The sequence below is a fragment of the Taudactylus pleione genome, unplaced genomic scaffold (genome assembly GCF_031769625.1).
Source record: "Taudactylus pleione unplaced genomic scaffold, aTauple2 ptg000128l, whole genome shotgun sequence".
Lineage (NCBI taxonomy): Eukaryota > Metazoa > Chordata > Amphibia > Anura > Myobatrachidae > Taudactylus > Taudactylus pleione.
The window spans coordinates 1,783,509-1,808,609 of record NW_028284530.1 but is presented as its reverse complement, the minus strand read 5'-3'; the positions used below and the strand labels follow the sequence as shown (position 1 = coordinate 1,808,609).

Below are 25,101 nucleotides of genomic sequence, written 5' to 3'. Positions count from 1 at the left end.
GTTACCCGGGCCTGCCATGGCTCTTGGCGGGCCTGGATACACGTTGCACTGGCAAAGAAGGAAGGCACTGAACCTTCCTAAATACCCCATGCCGTGCTGTTACTTGCCGGAGGGAACATGTGACTCACCAGGATTGGCCAGCAGCATCACATGGCCAGAAGGCAAAATGGAGGCGCCCATGCTAAAGGGAACGGAGACGCTGCCAGGGCTTACCAGCGCAGAGTGACAACAGGCCCGCACAACAACGCGCACAGCCAAAGCCCCCCGCCAGACACCAGCTCCGCCACCAGACAGCCCGTGCCACAACGACCTCACAGGTAACACCCGCCTAGTCCAATGCTGAAATACCCTGGCTGTGACAATAGGAAGGTAAGAAAAGAAAACAGGAAGAAAAGAGAGGCAATGGGGTGTCTTCTCAATTGAATAGTATCAGAGAAAAAGGATTGATAAAGACAGTTAGCTGTTGGGCTACTTTATTATTAGAGATGAGCGGTTCGGTTTTGGCTCGGATCTTCCCGCCAAGTGCCGAGATGTCTGTGAAAGATGACATTTTGCCTCGTTCTGAGGTTCGAACTTGGCTGGAAGATCGGAGACGAAAATTAACCACTCAACTCTACTTATTATTCCTAAAAAAAAAGCATCATCATATTCAAGTGCAGATTTTCTTGTTCTACACACAGAGGGCCCCGATTTAGAGCTATACGCTAATGCAAGCGCAACTGCATTCTCTTACAGATCACAGTTGTTAAAATATGTCTTCCAAAGCACAGCCGTGCATAGGGACGCCCACTGCTGCCTTCCCGTAACCGTCTGACGATGTACAACAACATAAACATTGGTCCAATTGATGCAGATCGGGCAGCCATGCAGCATGTAAGACAAGTCTGACCAGCCACAAACACTGCGGCTCTCTTGACACGCAGAGAGCTCTCATGCAGCGAAGGAGATCGCACGCAATGGCTAATTTATGCACGCCCATTAAAAGGTGTTAAAATGGTCTGACATGTCTACGTTTGCCTAGCCAATCCCCGGTTACCTCCCCCAAATGCTGACTACCTGTCACTCACTTTGCGAATGGATCCTCTGTGTGGGCGTAATCGCAGAAAAAAAAAAAAACGATTTGCGTGTGCAGTTCGGCTGACGCGCATATAATGGCAAACAATCAGCATTGCGTACATACAGTATCGGAATCAGGCCCAGAATCCTTCTGGTTGCAATATAAGATAGGGATATTAATGCCATAGCAGGAACGACAAAGTATCTCTTTGTGATGTGTATAATTAAAACAAAGGGGCCTATTCATCAAAACATCATTATCACTTGTGATAATTACGGTTTGAACTCGCTGCCAGTTCAAACACAGTTTAGGAGGCATTCATCATCATTCATCATGTCTCCTGCCCTATTCTAACACTTTCGAAAAACTGCCGTTTCTATGAAGCAGTTTATCGTAAGTGAGAAACTTTTCACTGCCTGTCTCCTATCTGCCTGCTCTTCCTGCTCCAACTAGCCCCACCTATCCGCCTGCCCTTCCTGCTCCAACTAACCCCGCCTAGCTGCCTGCCCTTCCGGCTCCAACTAACCCCGCCTATCCGCCTGCCCTTCCTGCTCCAACTAACCCCGCCTATCTGCCTGCTCTTCCTGCTCCAACTAACCCCACCTATCCGCCTGCCCTTCCTGCTCCAACTAACCCCGCCTAGCTGCCTGCCCTTCCGGCTCCAACTAGCCCCGCCTATCTGCCTGCCCTCCCGACTCCAACTAACCCCGCCTATCTGCCTGCTCTTCCTGCTCCAACTAACCCCCCTATCCGCCTGCCCTTCCTGCTCCAACTAACCCTGCCTAGCTGCCTGCCCTTCCGGCTCCAACTAGCCCCGCCTATCTGCCTGCTCTTCCTGCTCCAACTAACCCCGCCTATCTGCCTGCCCTCCCGGCTCCAACTAACGCCGCCTATCTGCCTGCCCTCCCGGCTCCAACTAACCCCGCCTATCTACCTGCCCTCCCGGCTCCAACTAACCCCGCCTATCTGCCTGCCCTTCCGGCTCCAACTAGCCCCACCTATCTGCCTGCCCTCCCGGCTCCAACTAACCCCGCCTATCTGCCTGCCCTCCCGGCTCCAACTAACCCCGCCTATCCGCCTGCCCTTCCTGCTCCAACTAACCCCGTCTATCTGCCTGCCCTCCCGGCTCCAACTAACCCCGCCTATCTGCCTGCCCTCCCGGCTCCAATTAACCCCGCCTATCTGCCTGCCCTCCCGGCTCCAACTAACGCCGCCTATCTGCTTGCCCTCCCGGCTCCAACTAACCCTGCCTATCTACCTGCCCTCCCGGCTCCAACTAACCCCGCCTATCTGCCTGCCCTCACGACTCCAACTAACCCTGTCTGTCACCCCCCCATCCTTGTAAAGCTGCCTTCGTGGCCGTCAGAGACCAGTGCGCCCCCCCATGGGTGTCCAATGCGTCACCCCCTAGACCCCTTGCAGGTGTCTGATGACCAGCCCCCTCAACGCGGGTGTCCAATCCGGACCCCTTCTCTCCCATCCCCCCGCGAGTGCGAGAGTCCTATCTGGAGCCGACGGATCTTCTCCCTCCCCAGCTCTCCTGTGTTCGGTCGGTGAGTCCGGGTCACTTGTCTGCAGAGCCCTGGAGCTCTCAGCTCTGGGGCTTTGCAGTGCAGACACAGCAGGGAGGGATCTGAACAGCTGTGGCTGCCTTGTAAATCTTCACAGACTGCCGTGTAAACAACAGCCTGTGAAGGTTATTGGTGGCTGAACGCCATCTGAAACTGGCGTTCAGTAACACCATCAAGTTCCGAAAAAAATGCTTTTTCGGAACTTGATGAATAACCCTCACACTTAGTTTTTACAAAAGTATGTGAACATTTTAATTTTCACATGCTTTTGGGAAAAATAAGTGATGATGAATAAGTCCCAAAATCACATTCACTAATCTTTCACTTTCTTGAAATTTCAGATAAAAAAACAACTATTTTTGCCCAGTTTTATTACGTTATATTTTAAATATTAGATGGAGCAAAAAGACGCTATTTTCTGTAAATGCATTGTGTGCTAAAAACAAACAAACAAACAAAAAAAAGAACAACAAGGTATAATTTGTGTAAATACCACATAACAAAATTAGCTATATTGATGTTGGAATATGACAAGAGCAAACATCGAAAAACACTCAGTTGCGAAGGGGTAAGAAGATATATTATAAAGTGAAAATAAATATCCTTTGTATATAGTTCAGCTCTCTGCACTGGATACAATACAGACTAGATGCAGGTCATGCCCAAGGGAAATTCAATTCAAATAAACAACGTTTATTATAACCACAAAGAAAAAAATGAATGGATGAAAGTGGTGTAATTGTGGAAAGCCATGTATTGACCATTGTTAAGAGCATTAAATGTACAATGCTCTGTTTACATAGTAATAATCAGGGCCATGAAAGTTGAGCATAGAACCACTGGGAAAGCAATCTCTGCATTATACTTGTTTGTGTTTTTCTCCAAACTTATTGCATTTGCGATTTGCCTTCCCTCCAATATATTCTGACAGCTGTCAAATATTTCCATGAGTGTAGATAAAGCAAATGATGTGTGATATTGTGAGTCATTGGATGCTCAGTGGCAGACTGTGCTGTTCATGTTATGTTTATGGTTATTAAGCCTTGGAAAACGAGCCCGGTACTTCCTTTTCATAGCGCGCTCACAAACAGCTAAATAACGGAATTGTTCTCAATCCAAATTGAAAAGGGACATTGGGTGCAACGCTTTACGGCAGTCACAATTTACACAGGTCAATTTTATTAGATTTTCAAAGTTGAGATGTACTTATCTTGACACCTTCTCATTAACACCTGATGAAATGTGTAAAGTCCCTCTGAAGTAGACCAGTAAATAATTTTGTCAATCACTTCCTGAAATTACGATATTTGTTGTTGTAATAAAATTGTTAAAGTCATGGATTTGATGTACTGCCAGATTGTATTAATCTACAACTGCTCAGTTATTAAATCTGTGCACTCAGCCAGGAGAAAGCCCAAAAAAGTAACATTCCATCATGATATCATTTATTGGTGGTGTTTGATATGGTTATGTTGTAATCTGTAATTTGTATGTGTACGTTGCATGTTACCCTCAGCTCTATAATACCCCTTTCACATAAGCCGGGTTACTGTGCTGTGTGAAAGGGCCTGGTTGAGCGACCCGGAATTTCAACCCTGGTAACGAGGAGGGTTGAATACAGGTTCAACCCGGCTCGTGATGCTGTGTGAACAGGTAACCCAGGTTAATGCGACCTGGGACCCATTCACAGCATAGGAAACACCGATGCTTTGTGATGAGATCATGGCCTGGCACGTTATGGAGGTAACATCAGCGGCCCAGCAATAAGCCTGCTCGGGCCACCAGCCTGAAAGGATTCTCAGCCAGGTCGCACCCGGCATGGACGCATGAACAAAATCCTGGGAGCGACCCGGCATTGCGATCTGAAAGGGGTATCAGTCTTGCCTTGTTGGTGCAGGCAGAGGATACAATTTATACATTTTAAAAGGGTGGGCCATTTAAGAAGGTTGTAATTAAGCTTTCAGAATGTGAGTGTTATATATATTTAGCAGGAACAAATATGTGAAGTAATTAATGAAAGCAGACCTGTTACATACACACAACTGCACATTAATCAGATACCTGAGCTAAAAACACATAACTAAAGATGTTTTTATATTGTGTGTATTACAGCTGAAGAGTTTCTCCTATATCCCGTTTATATGCATGGATGAAGACACTTCTGTTCTGGTCAGCTTTGACTAGTCATCAGTTATAATGAGAGAGAACAGCCCATGTACTGATAGGAACATGATGTATGTGTTTCTGGGAAACCCTCTGTGATGCCATAAAGCAACCTGCTTACATCACACTGGCTCTAGAATCCCATAAGCTCAATGTCATAAGTACTTTTGGCCATATCAACAGCTAATGTAAAGATTTTTTTAGGTGCTTTTCTTACCTCCAAATAGCCCCATTGTAGGCGTGGCAGTCCTTCATTTCAGCCATATGTCTCGTCATCCTGCAAGCCAGCACAAATCTCACAACTGGCAGGAAAGGAAGCTGTGCCGTTATTGGCGTGACCAGGCTCCTGTTGTGTACAATGCGATTTGAAAACCTCCTGAGAGAAAATGTTGATAAGTTGTATTTTTTTTTTAATTATCAGCAATGGTATCTGTATTTATATATTAACAGTTATTTATACAGTGCAAATATATCACAAAGTCCTTTGAAGAGGTTAATTGAATCATTCACATCTGTCAGTGGCCTAGTGGAACTTACAGTCTATATTCTGCCCTTACCACATAGGCACACACACAAGCACCCCAAGGAACCTACACAAGCATGTAGAGAACATACAAACACCACATAGGTGGTAAATCTGTTTGTCACTCAGCTTGTGTGTTTTTGTTTTTTTTAAACAGGCTATACAAATACAAAAATAGGTATTTCTGGGCGTGTTTGTTAAACTGGCCCTTTACCCAGCCTATACTATTACTGTTCGTTAATTCAGAACTGCAGGATTTAGAGCTTCGGATCAAGGATTAGGCCTGAGTCAATGTATTCAGTTTATGCATTATTTTTAACCACAGTACTTTTAAATACATTATTTTTGTACTTCATCGTGCTATATTTACAATAAACAAATTTTTTTTAGACTGTTTGGTTAGTCCATGTAAGAATTATATGCAGCACAGCTTACATTTTGCATCAAAATCTTCCTCGATGAGATGTTCATCACTGTTTGTGTCAATGGTTCTCTCCTTCCCACTGTCTCCCTCCGCTCCCGCAGTCTAACGCTAAACCTAACCCTATTACCAGTGTCCCCCCCCTAAAAATAAAAATAAATATGGTGCATATCTATCTATCTATCTATCTATCTATCTATCTATCTATCTATCTATCTATCTATCTTTCTATCTATCTATCCGCACAAAAACACTAATATAGAATATGTGAATTTATTTCTTTTAGACCTATTTACTAAATTGGTAGGATATCCCCCCCAAAACATCCTTTTTTTCTGGTATATACAGCTATGCATTGGTCACAGATAAGATAGTGACCTGTATAGTGCAATTAGCATGAGGCTCGGAGTCCGAGTCTTGATGGAGACAAAAGCCATCTGATGTGGTGTGGGGAGCCCCCAATTATACCCCAGATATAGGGGAAAACCACCTGATGTGGGGTCTTTGAGGACTGAGTTTGAGTCAAGACACCGCCAGGGTGTCAGCAGTCGGTATTCAGGATTCAGACTGCTGTCAGGATTCCAGAACCTGGATTCTGTCCGCCGGCATACTGACCACCTGGATGCCCACTACATCTCCCCTTAAACAGACAATTAAACTTCAGTGTGCAGGTCCAAGAGTTCTGCTAAGAAGAACAGTTTGTCCATTGACCTTTGATGGTTAGCATTGCAACTATTGGAGGCCTGAAAGTGAAGGTGAGTGTTTTCACTATCGATAGAGATCCACCGATAATAAAATTTGATGGGAAGCCCCTAATGTTTAGTGCCGGCTGCGGTTAGTGCCATCTGCGCATGCACAGAACTAAACCATAAATCGATCATTTCTATCCAGTGGTTAAAAACCATTGATGGCAGAGTTGATAATCTTTAATATATTCTGCTCTGCGAGTCTTATCACACCTCTTATGGCAGTAGGCGAGCCCCCTAGGTGAACTGTATCAGGTTTTATGCATTTATTATGTGAAAAAAAAAGGACATAAAATGAATCGGGTTTGAATCCTATTACTTCCCTGTATATCCTGCAATTAAAAATACTTACATTTTTGTTTTGCGGTGATATTTAATTAGTAATTTCTGTTATAAAACAGATACTGTTTCCCATTGAATGTAATATGTTACTATACACTGCATTATGCAGGGACAAAGGCGCCAGTGTGACACTTTCCTTAATGAAATTGAAAATGTTAATATTGCTATTGGGATCGGTATGAATGACCGCCGGACCTATATTCAAATCCCAACACCGGAAGACCGGCAGCAGTGAAGATCCCGATAGATAAGTAAACTAAGTAACCTAACCCTCGGGCTCCCGGCGTTTTGATGCCTATCATTAGTCCCCTGTCGGGATTGCACAGTCTGGAAGCCAGCGGTCAGCATTTCGACCTGACTGCATACCGTTGGCCTACCATAATGACTGTGGATGTGTGCAGAAATACATCATGAATGCATATCTCCAATAACTGAATCACTTTCTAATTGGCCATAACAAGGGGTTTGAAACTGGTGCCGTTCGCCCCGGATGCAAGGCCGAAGTGGCAGCACGGTCGCTACCCTGTGAGCACCCGCAACATTATTCTACCTTGAGGTCTGCCTGGAGAGACACCCCCCTCCGCCGCTCCCCTGTGTGACATCATGAGGTCACATACACCAGGGGGTGCTGGACCAGAGCACACTGTCAGTAACCATATAAAGGCACAAACCTTCAGACTGAGGGGGAGATGTATCAAACCTTGGAGACAGAGAAAATATCAACCAATCAGCTTCTAACTGCCATTTAACCGGCTGTGTTTGAAAGACAGGAGCTGATTCGTTGGTACTTTTCCACTCTCCACATTATCTCTCTCCAAGGTTTAATAACCCCTCCCCCTTCCCCTCCCCCCCAAAAATAAAAATGTTTTTCTATCTGTCATGGCATTCTGAGATAACTTTTATTAGCCATAATAATATAAAATATGGCGTCCCTTATATTGTATACTCCTGTTCAGAAGTGTTCCTCATTAACATAGAACTGATAACACTCATACAAATATTAGTGATTTATACAGTTATTATTCCTTGCATGTCATAAGTGTCACTTCTCCCTAATCTCTAGGGAGGTTTAAGCCCTATTCCAGGAATTGTCCCTATTTTTTTTTTTATTTTTTTAAACAATTACCATTAATATTATGAGATTTCTCTGGGAAGTGATGAGTGACTAGTAGTAAGGGGGGCATTTCTGTGCTTCCATGACCATACATATATGAGCACTATAATGCTTGGAGATGGAAGAAGAGCTGGTGAAGCTGATTTAGGAGATTGTTTCACATACTGTACACTGCACTTACTGTACTGCACTGCACTTACTTAGTGACTGTAGAATATAGCTCCTGCATGTGTGTGTGTATATATATATATATATATATATATATATATATATATATATACTGTATATCTGTAGCATACATTATATAGAGACTGTATAGAATAGCTGATGAGTGTCTATCTCTGCCGCCCCCTGCTGCCCTCTAGCGGTCAGATGGTGGGAAAGGCCCCGGAGCATGCTGGGAGTGTTGAGTCATGGGGGCTGTCAGCTCCCGGCTTGGGGAGACGGTGTAAGGAGGAGGAAGACAAGGGTACAATCGCTGACCTCCTCCCCGATCATAGCCCCCGCCCGCCTCAGACATGGTCCCGGGGAACCTGAAACCAAGGAGTAGCAGACACAGGCTGGGATCCCATCACCCTGGGAGAGGTGAGCAGGCTGCTGGGGCGGCTGTCCTCCATCCTCACCATAATATTCTTATAATATACAGACTCAGCACCAGGAGGCAGGACAATTTCCCGGGACAAGTGCATGCTATCACTGCACATCTCATTGCCAATCTCTCCCCAAATACATACCCATATCATGCATGTCAATCATTTGCATAAGCATATAATATCTGCATGCAAACCTCAGGGCTACATTATTATGGGTTATATTTATATCGTGTATGAGCAATTATAAAGCTTATTTAGGCTGTGTTTCATGGTATGAATGCTCACCAACGTTAAATATAAATCCTATATGTTCAAATCATTTTATACCTTACTCATCAGCATCATAGCGAAACCCCAAACATGTGTAGTATAAATCTATATTGTTCCTCATACACTTGTCTTCCATGCACATTTGTACATAAGCTATGATTGCACCTTATCCACGGTCACATGTACATACCTAGTGTATGCAGCACACCGTAACCACCACATGTTCCTTATATGATCATGATTTTCACACAATCTACATAAATACATTATACAACCACACATAATTCACTGTATACTCCTAGCTGTATACATGCATGTACAATATATATGTAATTAGAGATGGGGTTAGTAAATCTCTGTAATGCCCGGCACTGATTTGAGATGATTAAAGTTACTGAGTCTCCCCCATTCTGTATATCTTTTATGTCTCTTACTTACTCCCTCTGTGTTTTCTCTCTCTCTCGGTTCTGTGCAGTTTTCTCTCCTGTCTCATTATGTCTGCATGTGTGGCATTTGTTTTTTTTACCTGTCTTAATGTTTCTGAGCTAGCGCTATATAACTGCAAAATGTATAATGTTGCCTTGTGTGCCCACTTGTCACGGCTATGGGGAAATGTGTACGCAGACTGGGGTGTCATCGTTACTGATACTAATGGTCATAATTGTTTAGCTGTAAGAACAGTGCACATACTGCTAGAGTATTTCTGTTTGGGTTGTACATGGTAATATTGGGTTGTGGGCATTTTGTGGGATGCCAGGCTTTTTTTTTTTCATCTATGTACATTCTAAGCCTAAATTGCAGAATTATGTTGGCGTTTTGTTTAGGTTCTTTTTGATACATATGATAATAGCAGTATTGCAGTGGTTTGCACAATTTATCAAGTGATCTTCCTCTTTTTTCTTTTTCTTTATGATCAGCTGTAGTATTATGGGGGTACAATGTCTGTCTACCAAATTGTCCATTGTAATGAAATATCTGTACCCACTTAATTCTATTTAGCACCAGTGGAGTGTGGAAAGTCTGTCTTCCCTACAATCTAAAGCTCCTTGAGTTGTTTTGAGTAGAGCTCTATCTCTAACATTTATAATTGGGAGTTTGTGCTGTTTTCTGGTTCCCTGTGAGTAATGGGGCCGTCAGTATATTTGGGTGGTGTTGTTCCGGCCCCAGTCAGTTGGTCAGGAAAAGCTCTACTGAACATCCTGAGCTAAATGCCTGGAAGATAAGCCAATCAGCAGACAGAGTGAATGATTTCTGACTGATCCGCTGGGAAGTTATTCCTGCATCTGTGAGAGTAATGTGGATTGGGTGACCTCAGCTGCTTCAGAACCTCCAATGATACCGTACTGTCATGAATTCATTCTTTCTGCAATCCAACAAATTAGGCCGATGATTACAGCTGCTTCTTCTAAGGGGTTTTTCAGCATCAAAATGCTTTTTCATCATGGCCAGTCAGTATTGCAAAATTGTCAGTCAGCCAGAAAAATCTGTGTTGTATTTCTACTTTTCAAAGGCACATTTTATTTTAGTGAATAAAAAACAAAAAACAAAAACAAATTTGTAATGGTCACAGTCAGCTCTTTTCTGAATCGTTCTCCAGTTCCATAATGTAGACAATATATTGTCTTTGTAATAAGAAACACTTACCTACTGTCTCTTTGAGGGATGGTTATCAGCATCACAGGAGTCATATGTTGGAATAGATTTTGTGGGCAAATAAACTATATAACATAAATTATACATACAATTTCATAAACTAGAACTTTTAAAATAAGATCTGTCACCTGTAATATATTCAGATTAATCTACATAGCACAAATACGAGGACAGACCATAATAATAATAACAACGTAACAATACAAGTTTTGTGTATGTTGAAGACAACAAGGGTACTCCCACATATGAGTGATGCTTTGTTAGAAAGTTTATTGATTGATAAGTCAGACTAGGCTATTATTTTCCATGACCATTTGGCCAATGGGGGCACTGCTCATCCGAATATATTGCTCCACAGATTGCTGTGTAGCTGTCCACTCCTGAACTAGAGGGTAATTGGACTGATTTTCTGCCATGCCGGAATTGATCAGATTCCCTCACAAGGTACGATGGTCACATTTACATGGGCACAATTCAAGATACAAGCTGAAGGCTGGCAACCGTGTTGAGTATGACCGCTGATCAACCAGAGTATTATGCAATTTGACCACAGGCAATAGTGACCAAATTGTTCTTATCTGCTATTCCGTGCTGTGCCGAGTAGTCAGATCTAAGTGCAGAGCATTCCCTACTCCAGTGGTCTCCAGGTAATGTATATACAATAACCCCTTACATTTGGTGACAGGTCATCACTCTACCTGTTTTTAAGCATTCTGGATCAGATGTAATTAGCTGTAATGAGTTCACATGGCACAGAAGGCTAGTCAGTGTCATCAAGTTGTCCAACTAAAATCACATAGTGTAGGCTAATATAAATTTATGATCTGTCCTTTTATGTTATCTGCATTTCACTCACTTGTTAAGCAGTGTTATGGTGCTTACACACTAGACCAGTGATTCCCAACCTCGGTCCTCAAGGCACACTAACAGTCCTGGTTTTAGTGATATCCATGGTTAAGCATTGATAGTTAAGTCAAAATAACTGAGGTACTAATTAAGTCAGCTGTGTTCAAGTATGGTTATCCTTAAAACCTGCACTGTTAGTGTGCTTTGAGGACCGTGGTTGGGAACCCCTGCACTAGACGATAGAGGAACGACTGTATGATTACGACATTGTAATCGTACGATCGTTCATCTTCCTGTGCAGTGGCATAATGTGCCTACACTGAACGATATATCATTCAGTGCAGGCACCCTCCATCATCCCTGAACATGCACAACCTGTCGTTATCGGCAGATTGGCCGGCATGTTCAGGCGATTATAGATGTCGAAAACAACCAGCGGGAACGCGCATCGCTGGTCATTTTCGACATTATACTACACGATTACTGAACGATTAATGAGCGATTGAACGATTACTATGTCGTAATCGTTCAATCGCTCATTTTAATCGCCTAGTGTGTACACACCATTAGTCTACAATGAGAGTAATTTGGGGATGTTTTGTCAGTATTCTTATAAACACTTCAATAAAAAAAGATCTATCTATCTATCTATCTATCTATCTATCTATCTATCTATCTATCTATCTATGTATCCACAAAGAGAGAGAGATACCCTGCATGAAGAACAGATTACAAGGGCATTATGTACTAACCTCTGGAAAGTGATAAACTGGAGAGTGATAAACTACCAGCCACTCAGCTCCTAACTGTCATCTTACAGGCTATGTTTGAAAAATGAGAGTTAGGAGCTGATTGGTTGGTAGTTTATCACTCTCCAATTTATCACTTTCCAGAGCCTAGTACATCTGCCTCTTATTTATAACTAGACATGTATAGGGAGCTGAATGATAATGGTTTTGGAAGATCTCAGAAAAGTGGCTGATTTAAGTCTGATGTTCCCGACATGGGGAGCCTCATAAGAGAAGGTGGAACATCTAGGTTACTTATTGACTTGAGGTGACAAAGGACAGGTGTCTGGAGGTAGATCGTATGTTAATACAGTAAGTGAGTCTGTTCAGGTAATTAGGCGACTTGTTCAGTGAAATTTCATCCAGGCAAAGTGGTCATCTACAATCTAGGGACAGCGAGATCGGATAGCATATCACAATGGTGTATTGTAGTTACACAGTAAAACAAAACGGCTAAAACAAGCTTGCTAAGGTGAATTTCAGGAGCTGTACCGTAAATGCCATCCCCATAGTCTTTAATTGACAGAATCAATTCTGCCACTCGCTTACTGGCTATAGGAGTAAGTGATAGAAATTGTACAGTAATAGAATGAGATATGCTTGTTATTTTGGGCTCCCCATTTGGAGATGCTGTGAAGAGGGTGATAATGGTTACATTAATGATCTGTGGGTTCATGGGTCAGAGTTATAGATGGGATCCTTATAGATGACTAATACCCCTTATCCACTGCTTTGCCGGGTCACACCCAGGATGATGTTCACGCGACCATCCCGGGAGCGACCCGGCTGAGACCCATGTCAGACAGGCTGCCCAACCCGGCACTAATGCCGTCGGCGACACTTGATGAGCCGGCGCTTGTAGATGATCTCATCTCCAAGCGCTGGCTCTCCCTATGCAGAGAACGGGATCCCGGTTGCATCGACCCGGGTTACCTGTTCACACTGCTTCACGAGGCGTGTTGAATCAGTGTTCATCCCTGCTCGTGACCAGGGTTGAAATGCCGGGTCACTTGACCTGGCTTATTTCAACCCTGCCCTTTCACACAGCAAAATAACCAGGGTTGCTGCGCGCTCACCTGTAATAACCTGGGTTACTGCTGGCAGTGGAAAAGGGTTATTAGTGATCCCTGGTGTAAGAACCTGTGTGCTACTTTTTAGTGCTTGCAAAAAGTTTTTTTTCTCTGGCTATAGCATGTTGTCCATTTAGTGTTCTCTATGAACGCTCTGTGGGCCTGATTCAGAGCTGGACGCTCTTTCAGAGCGCTCGCTCTGAATCAGGACGGCATTTTTTTTCTTTGAGAGCCAGCCTCCTGGCCGCTCGCTAAGCTGTGGGTGACCCTTGTGGTAGGGTCTCGTCCATCACAAGCCCCAGTGAGCTTCCGGCTCTAATAGAGCCGGAAGCTCACTACTGAGGCCATCCCCAAACGTCAGGCGTTCCTTCGGGATTGCCTCCGTTTGGCCAGCCACCCCCCCTGCCCACCTCCAAAACGGGGAGAGCTGTCAATCACAATCGACAGCCGCCCCGTTTTGGTGCGAGACCCATAGCGACGAAACGCCTGTCCCTGGCCGGGTCTCGCGCATGCGCACGCTGGAGCCGGCTCCGGCATGCGCAGTGGGGGACCATCGACCCGCTTGCGAGCGCTGTGCGCTCGCGAGTGGGTCTGAATCAGACCCTGTGTCCACTGTTATGTTTGTTATAGGGATCAGTTATACCTACTCTAAGGGGTAAATTTACTAAGAATCGTGTTTGGTCCGAGTTTAAACACTCACAGCATCGCCAGACTTTTGCCAGCTGAAACTCTCAAATTTAGCAAGAATCGTGATTTGCTGAATCTAGTTTTTCCATGGTATATGTGATTGTGTGTATCCCCGTGTCCCCTGAGTCTGTCCGCAGCCAATCTCACCCGAACATACATCCTGCACATATCAGTGAGATACGTGCAGGCTCCATGTTTGTATCTTGTGTCCAAAAAAAGTGGTAAAAAAATAATTAAAAAAATACCCGACGTGGGGTCCCCCCCCAAAGCATAACCAGCCCCGAGCTCCTGAGACAGTCCTGGTTCGAAAAATAAGGAGGACAAAACGTGTAGGGTTCCCCCGTATTTTATGAACTAGCACTGAGCTCTGAGAGCCGGTCCTGATTTTAAAAATAGGGGGAACCCAACGCCATTTTTTCCCCCTATTTTTGAAACCAGGACAAGCTCTCAGAGCCCAGTGCTAATTCATAAAATACGGGGGGAACCCAACACCTCAGGAGTGTGCGAGCAGAAATAATGGACAGCTGGGGATGCAATTGGGAAACCGGCTGACGTGATCCCGACAGCCGGCTTCCCGACTGCTTTATCCCGGCGTGGGTTAAATGACAGGCGTCTATATCTAGACGCCCGATCGAAGGGATGCCGGGCGCTGCGAGCGGACAGCCGCGGGGGGAGAGGGTTAGGTTTAGCGCACCCGGGGGGACTTAGGGTTAGGCACCCCCCCGGGGGACTTAGGTTTAGGCAGCGGGGAAGGGGGGGGGTTAGGGTTAGGCACTTACAGGGGGGATTAGGGTTAGGCACTTGGGGGGGGGGGTTAGGGTTAGGCACCCCTAGGGAGGGTTAGGGGGGTTAGGTTAGGTTAGTTATTACTTACATGAGGACGATCGGGATTTCCAGCGCTGTCGGGCTGCCGCTGCCGGGATCTGTTCATCTGTCGGGGTGCCGCTGCCGGGAATCGAACCGCTGGCCATGCGGCCGGCGGTATTTCATACCGATTCTGGATAGCTGTGGCCTTCCCAACAATTACCATAAACAATTAAATAGCTCAGGGTCACTTTAGATGGGAGATTGGCCGCTCCACAAACAACTGAATTTGCCTATAGAGGCATCTAGTAGCATAGAAATAGATATGGTTACTGTTGTTTGGGACGAGGGAATGAAACCGTTATTGCGACTGTTCCTCTCGGTAAAGCAAAGTGACCTAGACCAGAGCTATCCAATCTTGCTGCCTGAGATCTGGCTGTAGCTGACTGGTTTCCCTGTGTCCCTTGTATTCTTTTACAACATTCTCTCAGCCAAAAGAAACTTGAGGAGTCATACAGTAGGATATTATGTAGTGACAAATTACAAAGGTACAGCAATCTTTGGAAACCAATCCACTAATTGCTAAGATTGATCTAGTGCTTGTTGGACTTCAGAGTTCTAATTTGTTGCTGTAGGTTAAATATAAGAACCATTTATCTTTTCCTACCCCTATGTGGATCCCTAATGTTTATCATTTAAATGTTTCAAATATTATTTTATTTATATGCCATTCTAGTGCTGACTGAATAGTGATCAGATACAGTCCACCCTCATTCCCCTCTTGTTATCAGACTGTGCGTTCTGTATACCTACCATCTCCATGCAAATCAGTCTCTCTAACGCTGGGCGTGTCGTACACACAGTATGGTCCGGCATATGACGGCGTGATGTGCCATTACATACTGCATGTAACTGCACTGCGTCGTTCATTGCATCGTCCCATCTGGCGTGCAGAACAGCAGATGGGATGATACGATAAGCGACTGTTGCGAACGACCGATGGATCGGGTGTACATACTATGTGATGTGTACAATATATCATTCCGATCCGCGTTGGTACAATATATCATACGATATATCATATAGTGTGTACTCATCTTAACACACTGCACTTTGATATGTATGTTGCTACATTCTATAACATGTTAATATATTCATGGAAACACAATTCTATAGAAATCTGATACATACATGCAGGACCGTAAGCCCTAAATTGTGTCTGTATAACAGTGGATGTTTATGAGCTTATTTATTAAACTGCAGTCAACATTCTGTAAGCAGAGTATTGGGCCTATTTAATAAAGGTGTATAGCATCCAGGGATTCCAGTCCTGAAATGATTTGCAAATCCTGGGATGTCAGAAATACTAGGCTTCAATCTCTGGATCCCAGGATTAGTCTCAGGATTGGGATTAATCCAAACAGGTGAAATAAAAGCATTATATTTATACATTTATTTTTATTTCTTCACCCTTGTCCTCCCTGCTATCCAGCCCTCTCCTGTCTTCTCTGCCATCCATTCGCCACCCCACTTCTGTCCTCTCTGCCATACATCTACCCCTCCTGTCCTTTCTGACATCCACCCCCCCCCGACCTTCATGTCTCTCCTCTTGTCCTCCATGCTATTCTTCCCCCTATGTGCCACCTGATATCCTCCCCACCCTTCCCAGCTCTTCTCCCTGGTGCGTTGTCCATTCCTCTCCCAGGTCCAGCTGCCATGGAAGAGCTGGAAGCGTGCCGCACAATGGTGATGTCACTGTGCAGTGCGCACCCAGCCTATCAGTGACTTAGGGAAACTGCCTCATGGGACTCCATCTATTCTCTATTCTATGTGCAGCTGGGAGAACCTGAGAGGACCGGATAATCATGCGACCGGAACCGAGAAGGTAAGTCTCATCCCACTGCCCTCTGGCCCAATCCACAGTGTGTTTTGAATCCCGCAGTACCTGGGTATTTTTAGGTCTCAAAAACATCCAATGTATCCTCTTGCATCCTTGCTGCTCGCGCTGCAAACGTGCGCACACAGCGCCATGCGATTGGCCGCGGCTGCATGTGCCACTGTACGCCAAGCCGCGCTCTGCGTTCGCACCGTGCAATCCTAGGGGTTCGCAGTTGCGAACGCAGCGCACATAACTTCGTGGACGCGCGACTGGAGCCATGCATGGCGCGATTTGCCGCATTAGCGGCAAAGATGCAACTGGACATATCTGTATATCTTGTGATTGGATTCCCTAATCGCAGAGCATATCGGCAATAACTGCTATGATTAAACTACTTAAGAAATGCAACATCGATAGCTTTTTATGGGGACTGTGAATATGCCTTATTTTCAAACATCAGAAAGTTTAGCTTTTCAGAGCTTGGCCGTTGGCTAATGCCATATTTACATGGCACTAAGCCATTGTGGCCTATAGACTACATATAGTAAGCACATTTGGATGTCTCATCTGTAACTTACGCTCTTACATGTTCATAAGGCATTTATATAGATATAGTTTGTGAACAGCGCTCAGAGGAACGTGAAAAGATAGTAAGGGAGCAGCTTAATACTGGAGACGTCCTATCTCCAAAAAACGTATATACAAGAAAAGTGTTGTATTATGCGCTCACCTATCTGTAACATAAATTGTAATGTAATGTAGCCGTGTAACTTTATTATTCACTGTAAAATATTAATATCAATAATAAAGAAATAGCAAGCAGTATTAATATAATTATGTTTAATACGGGAGACACAATGCTGTATTACTTTTAGTAGCTGTGAGAATACTGGATGCAGATGGTTGTGTGGGAAAATTAGAGACTTCTTTAGGGTGTCTCTATCCGTAGTGACCTCAAAAATAAACTATGTCCAGCAATGGGATAAAGGTGATAGGTGTGCCCTTTGAGGGAGTTACCTTCCTTAATTAAATACGTCACCTTATAGTGAATAATCGTCAATAATGATCTGGATCAATTGGGTAAAATAGGGTGAGGGATGTATCCTTGTATAAAAAACTGTATAGGGTGACTAACACCTCTGGAGTTCTGATTATGTTCACCCTGCCGTGTGTTAGGATGTAAGGAAACCTAACCTCCATGCTCTTCTCCGTATGTGAACCATACGTCTCCTGAAATGTAATAAGCTGTGTAGCAGTATAATGAGGGGTATGCCTGTGTGACCGCGGCGTCCCGCGTGGGAGGCTTACCCGTCGAAGTCTTCAGCAAATACTAAGTCCTGATACTGGCAGTCCGGAGGTGAGACGGGGTGGTAAAGTCCCGCGGTCCACGCGTTGGTGCAGCCGCACTCGCCCGGTGGACTCCGTCTTTCCGACTGGTGACACGAGCGGGGGCTAACGTCCGGATGTCTCAGTCTGTCCTGTGTCGGTAGGAGAAATCCTGTCTCCAGCGGCAGCGGCAGCGTGGAACTGTGCGTCAGTACGATATTCCTGCTGATAAGCGTGTGAGGGCCAAGACATGTGACAACGCGTTTCGGCCAATCGGGCCTTCCTCAAAGGGCACACCTATCACCTTTATGCCATTGCTGGACATTCCAAAGGTTACAGTGGAGACGTAGTTTATATTTGAGGTCACTACGGATAGAGACACCCTAAAGGAGTCTCTAATTTTCCCACACAACCATCTGCATCCAGTATTCTTACAGCTACTAAAAGTAATACAGCATTGTGTCTCCCGTATTAAACATAATTATATTAATACTGCTTGCTATTTCTTTATTATTGATATTAATATTTTACAGAGAATAATATAGTTACACGGCTACATTATGTTCATAAGGCAAGCTGGGTCTGGACCTTGAAGGAAAGTGAACGCGTTTGCTTTCACTTTACTTTTAACACTTTACTTTGAACATTTTCAGGAATCATATAAAAAGCTTTAATCTTTTCGGTATGTAGTATTTTTTTAAGTTAACTGTCAACATTATTAACACGGGTGAGCATATGTGTTTAGAGCTCGCACAGGACAAATAGAAAATGTACCATCTCTGAGTTGTCTATGGTGATTAGAAATAGAGATGGTTGAAAAATATTCGAAGACCAACTTGATCAGGTATTGACACTGGATATTGCATACATTTTAATATGTTGGTGGTGCTCCCCAGAGCAGGGGTGTATCTAGGGGTCCAAGCGCCCCTGGCAAAGTAAGGCACTGGCACCCCATTCCTCCCTGATATTTTTGGAATAAAAAAATTAGACAGTTGCCCCCTTTCCCACCAAATATGTGCCCCCAGCCCCCTAGGCTATATGAATATACAGTGCCAGCACAAACCAGGGTAACACAGGTCCTCACATGTATAGAAGCAGATGAGACAGCCGGTCTCCGGTTCCATGCCCTCCTCCTGCACCCGGCACAGGTCCCTGAATCCCAGCTGAAAAAGGTAGACATTCTGCACGAGCAGCGGCTTCTCGTGTGGCTCCAGGCTGCGACTGCTCTCCCTGTGTGGCTGCACGTACAGGGCGACCAAGGCCGGGACATGGTACAGGCGGCGCGCAGGGACTGTCACCGCCACACAGGGCTGCAGCTCTGCACTCAGCTCCTCCACAGAGGAAGAGGACACGGCCCCGCAATGGAAGAGCTCCAGCCCCTGGCACACAACGGGGCTCAGGCTGTCAGATTCCCGGAGCAGAGCCATGCCGCCGCCCTCCTCCCAACACTCCCTCCCCGGGTATCTGATCTCCGGCTCCTGCGGAATACCCACCCAGGCTCCCATGCCCGAGAACACCTCCGTCTCCGCTCTGTCCCACGTGGAGGCAGCTGCAGCATCGTGGGCCTGGCCCAGCGCCCCAGACCAGCCTCCCCCGGCCGAAGCAGGTGGGCAGTTATAGGGGCATATCTACCCCGTAGCTGTGGGTGACACCTCCGGGTGGCGCCCCCCCTTTGGCCCCCGCCCATGGCGAGTGCCATCCTGGCCAATGGGTAGATACGCCCCTGCCCCAGAGTCAGAAAAGGTACAATGTTGGGGAAGAAAAAAGAAGACTCTTTGCGGGGGGCACTCTTATCAGAAAGTGAAAGATTCTAAAGTATGTTAAAATGTAACTTTTATTCTTATACCATAAAAATAAAGGGGCATACTGATCGAAGGTTAGCCAGGCAGCGGGCGCGGACAGCCGCGGGGGAGGGTTAGGTTAGGAGCTCCTGGGGGGGACTTAGGGTTAGGCACCCCCCCGGTAGGGTTAGGGTTAGGCTAGGGTAATGGGGGGAGTTAGGCACCCCTGGGGCGAGGTTAGAGTTAGGCACCCGCCTGGGAGACACAGGTTTAGGCTGCGGGGAAGGGGGGGGTTTGGTTTTATGCACTTACAGGGGGGTTAGGCACTTGCGAGGGAGGTTAGGGTTAGGCACCAATAAGGGAGGGTTAGGGGGGGGAGTTAGGGTAGTAATAGTTTAAATGCTTACCTGTCGGGACTTCACTGTCAGTCTTCCAGCATTGTATCATACCGATCCCGTTCCTGCAGTTTATGGGTGTCATGTTATCAGCTATTTTTTTGGAATTATTAGTATCTTTTATTCATACAAATTGTATTGATTTGGTGATGGAACAGAAGTTAGGCTAGTGTCTGGCTTCCAATCCTTAGTGATACAGGCATTCTTGCTACAAAGCGATTTTATATGGAGATTGGTCTGTACTTAAACTTAAAAATCACATGATGCTAATTTATTTTCAGATTAGCGTAATGATAGAAGAACTAGCTTACCATGTAAAAATAGTTGTACCATAAAGTTGCGACTTTCATAGGATAATATTGTGAAATAATTAAAACTGCGGTTTGTTTGTTTTTCATGTGTTATGTACTGAGTAATTAGCTATTATTCCATGCTTCCTTTTGCTCATGATAATTGCTGAAATGGTAACTTTTATAATACATAATAAAATATAAACTTCAGTTCTTCCTGGATGTATTGAAATTCCAAATGTATCTTCTTTCTAAATCAACTTCATACTGTTTTGTAGACAAACTGTATGTACAGTTGTAATAATTTTTTTGGAACAAGTGAAGGCCATTGTATTTATGTTTATCAGAACGTAGATATTTTAATTTAAAAATGTATATATTGTTTTACGCAATCTCAGTGTAGTCTAACCATTTTAGACCATTGCTTCTTGTTCCATTAACCTGATATTGTATTACAGGATAGAAAATCAATTTCTAGACCTGAAATGCATTTGTGCAAGTTTAGAGCTTAGATATGTTTCGATGGAGTGAGTATAAAGTACAACTTATAAAACAGAAGATTTTTTTTTTCTCAACATTTGACCCTACTTCACACAAACTTCATGCTAGATGATCAGGCTACGGAGAAGAAAATAAACCTGTCGCTCAAATGAAGGTGCTTAGCGACCTGTTAAACTAACGCTAACTCCTATTTTTAAGGTTGCTCTTTGCTTTGCAAATGATCAGAAAACATATAGTTATGTTTTTTTTGTATGTAAAGAATACCGCTCTAAATATTTGAAGCAGCATATGAATAATGGAAATGCAAAATACAATTGTATAAACATGTACAAAAAGGACCAATAAACACCTACATTAAATTGATACATATGAACCATGAATGGAAAACACATTAGTCAATGTACTTCACCATCAGTAAGCTGCAGTTTCCAATTTGGATTTCATAAAGGCAAAAGCTGAAATTGCAGTCTTTTGAGCTGCTGTGACACCACTAGCTCTACCTCTATGTATAAACCTACCATTGCATTTAGGGCATTTCAGCAGAGGAAGTATGCAACCTGTCAGTCACTGTCTTCTTTCCTTTGTTAGGGAAGCACCTCCCTCTAAACATGGCAGACAGTTGTGTGGATGTATTAAGTGTAAACACTCCTTTCATGTATAATATTTACTGTAATACGCAACCATTGAATAAAATAGTGTATTTGTTTGGGAAACTTACTTTCTCAACAGAGTAAATCGTTTTGATATTTTGTATTTGGCATAGTGCTAATATGTTCTGCTATTAGTCTTATACGCTGATATTCCAGTTGTATTGTGCACTACAGTCTGTCTACCATTTTTTTTTACTGTGTTAAAGTGGGAATCTTTTTTCCCCCAACATTAATTCATCCTTATTTAGCACTAAAATAGCAAGGATTATCTGAATGATTCTGCACTTTTAAATTATAATAATTCCTTGGGATGCAATGAGATTACCTCATCTCTTTTTGTGTTTGGTGTACTGATTCCATGCTGAAAATGGCAAAGTATTGGGCATGTTAACTTCTACTTAGCTGTCTCATAAAAAGCAATATATCATTTTGTAAAAGTTATGGGGAAGCATTAATCATAGCAACTTCTTCAGTAATGATGCTATATTTGGCAGAAGTTGTCAATGGGCTTTCACATCTATTAAAAATGAACTTTGAAGGCTCAATCCCTGTAAACACGTGGTGTGTTTCTTTAACAGAAATCACTGTAGTTACTCTAGTTTGCATTAGAAGACACATTGTCTTGTTCAATTCTTTTTGGAGTTGGGTATTAGTCTTAAAGCTGGCTATAGACTGCCTGATATACAGAGTGAGCCTGTATATCGCCTCCTAATATATCCTTAGTGAATCTTTATAACTCCCACTAAAGATGTAATAGTGTGCCATCTAATCCCAATTTTATATTGGCTTTCTATATCAATAGACTGAGGAAGGATGTGTGTGCAAAGGCAAAAATCTTTGCCCACAGTTCCTCATATATATTCTTCTCAGGTCCCACGCCCAATCCTCAGTAAAACCCATGGAATCTGCTTTGTACCAGCATCTTATAGATTGAGGCATCCATATGTTATGGCATCAAGTAGGCGGTACAGCAATTTTCAAATATCAACTTCCATGCTATCTCTCTTAAGAGGGTCTAGATAACGGTGTAAATGTTAATATGTACAGTATTCAGTATTAGGCAAGGTGAGAGTTTTTAGCAGGGAAGGAAAAGGGCAAATGCCCCCATAACCATCCAGTTGACAGACACTAGGGGGTAAGGGGTACTCCAAAGTGTCAAAGACAAACAATGTAATCCTGGTTGGAATCTACTAAATATGAGGGATGTATGCAGGGACATCTGTGAGGAGATAGTGGTTATCATCCAAAGCTTTGTCTAACATGATAGTGCAGGGCCTACAGTGTTGAGTGAGATATAAATAATTTTTTTTGCGCTCCACACTGAGACAGACTGCTTTCACACAAAAAGCACTGTAGAAAAATATCAAGGCTCGAGCGTTCTTTGAAAGGGTAAGTAATCCCAAATAAATGGGAGAGAATAATAATATACTCTCAAAACCTTTTGCAGGTATTATGGTAGAAACTAAAAACTTCTATATATTATAATAATAATAATAAAAGATATATAACTTAAAAATATAGTTAATTTTGCTGTCAAGATCTTCATCCACAAGTTCTATATTAACATTCTCGTTAAATTGTCCATCTGCCATAGATATTTTTAAGTTATATAGCTTTTATTGTTATTATTATAATATATAGAAGAAGTTTTTAGTTTCTACCATAATACCTGAAAAATGTTTTGAGAGCATATTATTATTCTCTCTCGTTTATTTGAGATTTACTTACCCTTTGAAAGAGCGCTCGAGCCTTGATATTTTCAGTAATTATCCTACTTACTTCCATACACAGAAATCCTCAAAACATGACCTGTTGTTGAAACTTGCGGGTTGAGTTTGAAAAACACTTGTCTAGACCATTCTGATAGTCTAGTGAAATGTATTGCCAAGTAATTGTAGTCATCCATAAACAAAACATCATGGAGGAACCGCAGCCTTTTCCCACTCCAGATAACTTCACTTATTAGCTTATGTAACTCTTTGAAAATGTATATTAGATCTGTAGGTAGTATATTATTCTTGGTGAAAGTGTGCTATAAATCAGTGTTATGTTTAGTCAGTATGATAGATACCTAGGTAGCCTAGCTGGACTGTAGGCCACTTGAAGGAAAACACCTGTTGCAATCCCTGTATTCTGTGATCTGATGTAGTTAGATTTAATCCTATTGATTTTGAAAACTTTATTTTGAAGTTTGAGAATTTACTAAAAGTAATCAGAGTGATTCTTATTGGCTGCTGGCGATACACCTGACCGCAGATGCTACATGTCAGCTGCGGCTTTAGCTTCGGTGCAGCAGCCGATAAGATTCTGCATGACTCTTTTAGGCTGCTGCTGGCTGCTCCCAGACGTCCACCGCGATCAACCGGTTGCATGTCCGCGGTTGACCGGTCGATCGCAATCAATGTTTTGGCCACCCTGGTTGTTGAGGGATGAGATCTTTGCATGATAACAAGGACCCAAGCCTAGATATCTCAGCACCCCCTGTCACAAATTTCCAGCTTATTCGATCAAATTCTTTTTCAACATCTGTCGATAGAAATACATCTTGTGTGTCAGATTAGCATATGTGCTCAATCAGATCTCTAAATGTCATAGTATTGTCTCTAGCTTCTCTACCAGGGCCAAGACCGACTTGGTTAGTAGGAATCAAGTCACCTAAGCAAAACTTTAATCAATTAGAGAGAGATCAAGAATCACACTGTTTTCCGCAGTGTAGCACAGGTCAATGGTGGATCCAAGGGGGGGGGGGCGATTGGGGCGATCACCACCCCTAGCACACTCCCAGCAGTTCTTCTTACAGACCCTCCTGTCAGCTGTGTAACACGGCACCGGGCTCAGCTTCCTGCTGCAGTGTCTCACAGGTCCCTCCTCCTCCCCACTTACGCTATTGTCTGGCAGGGCCCCATCCCGATGCCACACCTCCCCCCGAGCTGTAGTGTGCACAGAGTGCTGGAAGGGTAGCGGCCAGGCAGGAGACGGCGTCCTCATGTTCCCCTGGAGACAGCTCCATCAATGGAGAGGGAGGAACACATGTGGCTGCTGGACGGACACTGGAGACAGTGGCGGGGGGGCAGGGTGCGGACTACACCAGACATACGGAAGCGGTCACGTCACCCTGTGGATGAGGAGTCTGGGCTGCTGGGGCATCTGGCTGCTGCTGCTGGGCTTGAGGGGTAAGTGGCACATTAAATGCATGGAGTAATGGCTGCCAGGGTGTTTACATTGGGGGGGAGGTGGAATGGAGAGGGGAGGAGTTGGGACTGGAGAGGGGAGGAGTCGGGACTAAACGGTAAGCCGCCCCCCCTAAAAGATAAGTCTGGATCCGCCACTGGCACAGGTACAGTATTTCTGTGTGTGATTAATGTAAAAAGGATTCTCTGTCAGCTGTTTGTATTTATAGACACTTGTTGGCACTTCCACATTTTTAATGTTTATCAGTTCTATTATTTAACAGCCAGCCATTCTTTTTTTCAGCTTTGTCAAACCAAAACGGTCGGGATGCCGGCGGTGGAGATTCTGGGGGCGAGATTCTGACTGTTGTCGGGATTCCGGCGCCGGTTTTCTGAGTGCCCACATCCCGACCGCAGGGATGGTAATTATGGAAACTCGGCCAATGTAATAGAGACAGAGA

The 25,101-nt window shown here is 44.0% G+C and overlaps 1 protein-coding gene across 1 annotated transcript in view; it reads left to right on the top strand.

The window, feature by feature from the left end:
• Positions 1-8,466: 8,466 nt before the first annotated feature.
• The window catches only part of ERC2 (ELKS/RAB6-interacting/CAST family member 2), a 1,040,188-nt gene continuing 1,023,553 nt past the window's right edge, over positions 8,467-25,101 (top strand). Inside the window, exon 1 of the mRNA XM_088472750.1 lies at positions 8,467-8,522. The gene's annotated coding sequence lies outside the window, so the exon portion shown is untranslated. The remainder of the gene's footprint in view (positions 8,523-25,101) is intronic.